We start from the raw sequence: 6,551 nt of genomic DNA, 5'->3' as shown, positions 1-6,551 counted from the left end.
TCTAGATCTGAGAGATGTATGTACTTCTTGCTAGTAACCACTCTTATCTCTTTACGAGCAGTTGATTTGTGATATTTAGCATCACAAACTATGTTGATTATGTTGGGCCTTAATCTTGTAATTTGTGTGTACTTCTTGCTAGTAACCACTCTTATCTCTCTACGAGCAGTTGATTTGTGATATTTAGCATCACAAACTATGTTGATTAAGTTGGGTCTTAATCTTGTAATTTGTGTGTTTTCCCTATCCTTTGCTTGTGTGTAGATAGATTTTATGAAGCTCTAGCACCATTCACCTCGTGTGTGTAGCTATTGATGAAGTGCCGTAATTGACCTGTGGTAATTAGTGTGTGCTTATCATTAGTGGGCTTGGGGTTTGTAGTTTATGACAAGTCGGACTTCGGTGGGCTTGATGTGTATAGGAGTTGTTTGATTAGTGATTAGAGTAGGTGTAGAGTTAGTTTTTCCATGGCTAATCTCTACTTGCATTGTAGAGGTGATCTCTTGAATCCTCTATTCCATTCATCCGATGCTTGTGGTTCCATGCCCTAGCCTGGTTTCCGATCCACGGATTTGATAATTTTGTGCTTGTGGTGATTAGGTTGTGCTACAATGCCTCCCTACATTTGGCGCTACTGCCGGGGATTGATAACCTAAGCTAGTGAGTTTAGGATGTGTAGAATAGAGTAATTTCATTACTAATTTCTTGGTTTTTGAGTGTGTGTAACTCTATTTTTGGTTTGATTTGATGATATTGTGCAAGAATTGATGCTAAAGTTGAGTTATGAATACCCCAAACCCTCGATTCCATCCCAATTTCACTAATTTTATACTAACCCTTGCTAATTTCGCTTCTTTCGATGCTAATTTTACTAATCTCATGCTAATTTTGACTAACCTTGCTAACATAACCACTAATATTTGAAGTGTAAATTATATTAAATCCCCTTGTAAGAGGTGGAATCATCACTCTAATCAAGTTAATTGTGCTAATTTATGCCTAATTTGATGATTTGAGTGTTTTAATTTTGACCTACAAATGGTAAACTTTGGAGCCGATTTGATGGTGCACACACTTGTGTGTGCAATGATGCGTCTTCGTGTGGAGCAAAAGAATATCTTGGATTGTAATTACAATGCAAGTGCACTCACTTGTTATGTCAATTCTTGATTGATTAATGAGGTTCAATGTTGCTAATTATTAGGTAAAATTAGGTGTGTAACACAAATTGATCTACACTTTGAACCTAATTTGATACACTTAGAATGAAATTGATAGTCAAATGGTGACTAATGAACTTTGTGTGTATCCAAATAATTCTTAATTCTCATAAAAAAATCACGTGTATGCATAAAAATCATTGTGTGTGTGCATACACCAAAGAGGGAAAAAACTGTCAAAAACTTCAAGTGTGTGTGCACCTAATCTTGATTGTGTGCATGCGTATAAAGTGATGGAATTGATGGTATATGACTATGAAATCATGAAATTGATGTGTATGCTAGGCTAATTCAATCATTGGAAAAGCCTATATGCTAAAAATTTTGGCAAAACTTGAGTGTGTGTGCCTATCCAAGACCACTTGATTTTCTATGATTGATGGTCAATTAGGGCACCTAGATGGTTTTTGATTATGAAATTTGCATGAAAAGTGTGTGAAATCATTAGGTGTAGGCCTAAATGCATTGCAAATTGAGCCAAATTTAAATTTTTGTGCTTCATTTTTTAGTGTGTGCATTGCTTGATTGGGTCAAAATAGTTTTAATTTTTGTAAAATTAAGCATGCATGCATTCATTTATGCTTGATTGAGTTTTCAGTTTGTGCATTCCAATGAGGAATTGATGTAATTTTTGCATAAAATCTTGGCCTAAATTTGGGTGTGTGTGCCTACTCAATGGCATATGCAATCTGGTGCTTCAATGAATAATTGGTATTTTTTACCAATTATGATGATTGATTCGGCCAAATAGTTGATATGGGTATCACAAATTGGGTCAAATGTTGAGCTATGCTCAATTAATGTCCAATTGTGAAAAATTTAATGTATTAATATGATGAACATGGCAATGATTGCATTCATTTGTGCGTAATTGTATTCAAAATTCACTCGTGTAGCCATGCAAATTTAAACCAAGTCCAATTGGATTTGAGTGATTTGAGCAAATGGAGATGAGCATGCTATTAATCCGGACTCGAATTGGGTCAAGAAATTTTGATCATCCGTGTGAAGTATGTGCATTATGTAATTGATGGATTGGAAATTGACTTCAATGCATAAAATTTTTCCAATTAAAAGTGTGAGATCGAGTAATCCTCAATTGGGGACAATGCGGAGGGAAAGTGGATTAATTGTGCACAAAGTAATGAGAATTTCAATGCTAAATTGGCTTTAATTCTCATTATGTTGCTTCAAGCAATGAGATGTGTGCATGATCAAGAGTTTTAGGATTGGAGTGAATGACTCAATTCGTGCCGGTGAATAGTGGGGCTTGCATAAGCTTCCAGATTGTATCTCATTTTTGACATTTAGATTGAGTAAATGGTTAAATTGGAACATTAGGGTTTAAGATTGTAAGGTATTTATACCACTTTTGACTTTAATGTAAAAGACCTTTCTCATTTTAAAAAAAAAGTTCTATTTGTGAGTGATCGTACTGTGTACGAGAGAGAGTGAGAGTTTCATCTTGATGCTACGCGCACACCGGTGGTTGGAATGGAGTGTGGAGAAGTGCAGCGTGTTGCCCCCGATGAGAGCTATGCACCAATACCTACATTGCGGGTGTACGGTTTGGTTTTGCGAACTTGACCCACGAGCTACAACTGGTGATTCGGTGAGCATACGTTGTCTGTTTTCACATTTCAGTATATCCACGTGTTCGTATTGAGTAGAGCTACATATTAGGCACTTTAGTTTTCAAAAACGACGACCTACAAATTTTGACCAAACATCCTACATGATTTTGCACCAGGTGTTTAGGGTCGGGGGCAACACGCTGCACTTCTCCACACTCCATTCCAACCACCGGTGTGCGCGTAGCATCAAGATGAAACTCTCACTCTCTCCGGTACACAGTACGATCATTCACAGATAGTTCTTGTTTTACATTTAGAGAGGATCAGAGGGTGGAGGACTCTCTAGGTCTTAGGAGGAGTTAAAGGAGCGAGTGTCTAGCCTAGATCCTTCGACTTAGGTAGGCTTAGATAGTTTTAGGTATTAGTTGAGTTGTAGTGTAGAGAGTAGGAGTTGGAGTGGTAGAGGTGGTGGAAGGAGAGCTTGAGAGTCCAGAGAGGCCAGGAAGCAACCGAGACACCAATATCACCATCTCACATAAAGAGTAGGAGTAGGGTAAGTAGGACATCATGATTTATGATGTGGAGCACTTCATGCATGTTATATTTGCTGTTAGGCTCGTCACAAGGTTGTAAAAGACGCAAAAGAGTGTTTGAAAGCTGAAGTGAAGTTCAAAGTTTCTATGAGTGTTTTTGAGAGAGCTTCAGAGAATCATGAGCATTTCTATCAGGAAAAAATTAAATTTTAAGCCAGGAGACATCCTACGCGTAGGATATCTACAGGGTGATCTGGTGGAAATTTTGAAATTCTAAGTTGACCAGTGTGTTCAGAAGGTAGGTTTTACCTTATTTTCACCTAGAAAGTGGAAGTTTGACCATATCTTGATAGGATAAGGCCAGATAGACAGAATAAGGGCAGATAGACAGAAATTGCCAGACATCCTACCCAAATTGCCATGTCTTGACAAGATAAGGCCAGATAGACAGAAATTGCCATGTCTTGACAGGATAAGGCCAGATAGACAGAAATTGCCAGACATCCTACCCAAATGGTGCCAAGGAATTATTTTAAGACCAAAACCAGAGGATGGCTGCATGAGCATGATCTACATGATCTATTGAGTGCCTGAGAAAGGTTTCATCTCAATTGGGTTTTAAGCAGACTTTAGCATTTTTTACTGAAAAAGGCTAGGATAGCTAAAATTGGGGTCTTTTGAAATCCAAACCAAAATCTAAGCATAGCACTGGGTTGCTGACATCAAGGGGAATCTGTGGCTCATGTTTGCGGTAAAACAGGCCATATAGACATCCTACGCGTAGTATGTATTCTGTGTGATTTGCACTCCAAACCCAACTTTGAGCATACGAAAGTGATCAGCACCTTAAGAGGAGCTTGTGCTTTGCATTTGAATCCATTTTGAGCAATTAGACGTGATACACGTAGAATGTCTAATGCATGAAATTGGAGCCAAAAATTGACTTTAGGCATAGTAGGGTGTTATATAGCCTGAGGCAAGCCTCCTAGTCAATTTTGGTCCAAATTGGAGTTGATTTGACTGGTCAGACCAACATCAGGCTGCAAGAACAGATTTCTGATCCATTGACTAGCTTATAGGTGTCCAAATCAAAAAGTAAAAATAGCTGTGGACTCAGCACATCAAGGGAAATCCATAGTGCAAAAATCTAGGCAAAACAAAGCAAGAGAGATCCTACGTGTAGGATGTCTACTGGGACTTAGTGAAGAGAAAATTTGACAGAGCTTATACAGTGCGGTTCCAGTTGACCTAAGGGTTCTAGAACTTCTTTAAAAAGTGAATTTGGACCTTGTTTGACCTTTAGACGGAGCAAAGACGGAATTAAGACTTTCCATGTAAATTGACCAACATCCTAGGGAAGTACAGTTTCAGATTAGCACACCTAATCAAGAACATCCGAAGTGTATAAAATATAGTAGTGGTTGAGGTTAACCCTCCAGTTATACCAATCATTACTAAAATCACCTCTAGCGGCTAGATGCTTTCATTCGATTGCCAAAATTAAACGCTTGTGTACAGGTATATTCAGCAGCAAAGCAAGAAGTTGTGCGGAAACTGATACTTTGCTAGGTGAGTGGTTGGATTTGTGATATATTGCATTGCTAAGTTTGATGAATTTAAGATCAGGAAGACACATTTTTAGAGATCAAAAGGTGGCAGGGTATCAAGGTAGCTTAGTGTCCACCACTGAGGAGAGTGTAATGAAGGCAAGGCTAGATCCACTAGCATCGATCATTGAGGAGGGTAGTGATATTGACACTTCATTTGATAAGTCCTTATTCATGATGGGTAGTCAACAGCAAGGAGGTTTCCTCGATAAAGGACCCATACTATGAGGAAGCACCTCTCTAAATCCTTTGAATGATTCCAAGTTCACTGTGATCTTCTTAGAAGAAACAAACTCGAGGGGAGCCCTAGTTTATTTTGACTATCGAGGACGCAAGTGTATTTGTATTGAAGAAAGACCTGCTCTGAGACTGGAAATAATTCGAGTCTATGATGATGGAGATAGATTCCGAGACGAAAAGGGGAACCACTATCTAATAGTTAGTAACCCTGAGGATTACAACATATATGGAGATAACGTGGCAAAAGGAAAAATGGTTTCAGAGACTCAAGAACCACCTCCAAACATTGATCGACCTGGAGCTCTTTTTATGTATGATAAGAAAACAACCAGGGTCTCTACTTATGATGAGAATGTGGGAATTTACAAGCATGAGAGCGAGGGAGTAGTCTCTTACTTTCGATGCAAAGAACCCTACCCAAACGAATTAAGCAAAGATAAGGTTCTTTACTTATTCTCTTATGAAATTGCTATGGGGAAGGATATCATTTTTGTTGATAGGTACAGGTGAGAATACAAACGTATTCTCCGAGAGGAGGTAGAAAAGGCAACAGTTCCACAGACATCAACATATGCCCCCGAAGAAGTGCCAAGAGTCACCTGCACCCCTAGCAAGTCGACAAATCCTTTTTCAGAAGAGTATGACGCTGTCAAGAGTTTTCTGGAGCAAGGGATTGCGCATATGTACATACACATGCATGGTGCATCAAATAAAGAATTGCCCATTTTTCAGAGCCATGTGGTTACGTGGGGCCCACATGTGTACAGGTAGGACAGGGTGTACATAGTGCATCGATTTTCACTATTACCAATACCACTGTGTTTTTTCTACAATAAGGAGGAGTTGGTAGCGTGTAAAAATTCTCGAGGAAGCTATCCGCGGGACGACGACATGAGGTAAGCAGGTGCGTCAGATGGCATCGAGTGGCGTCAGGAGGTCGAACGGGGTCAATACTTGCATGCGAAGAAGTATGGACACGACGTGGGTGTTTTCTTGTGATACTTATGCAGAAAGGTCATCATGAGGACCACTTTTTGGGGCCACTTCACATGGTTGCGGGATGCATTTTTTGGAAAAACTGAGTGCCAGGTGTGCGGATGATGCAAAAAAGTGACAACTATGCACTGCGAGGTCAGTTTTTGGCCTGTTCGGGGTCCGTTTGAGGTCATCTAAAGGTCCACGGGTGCCCAACTAATAAAGCTAAGTGTGAGAACTGAAAAAACTGAGAGAAGACCAGAAAAAATGTGGAGAAGAGATGAGGAACAGCCGCAGGTGTGTTTTTGCTCATTTTGGAGCTTGTTTTGGCTGTAAACTTCTCATCCGAGGTCGGATTTGAGCACTTTGACATTCTAGACTGGGGTTGTGGGCCGTTCCGGA

Source organism: Adiantum capillus-veneris, chromosome 29 (genome assembly GCF_014529385.1).
Source record: "Adiantum capillus-veneris isolate H3 chromosome 29, ASM1452938v2, whole genome shotgun sequence".
Taxonomy (NCBI): domain Eukaryota; kingdom Viridiplantae; phylum Streptophyta; class Polypodiopsida; order Polypodiales; family Pteridaceae; genus Adiantum; species Adiantum capillus-veneris.
This window is presented reverse-complemented; position numbering follows the sequence as displayed.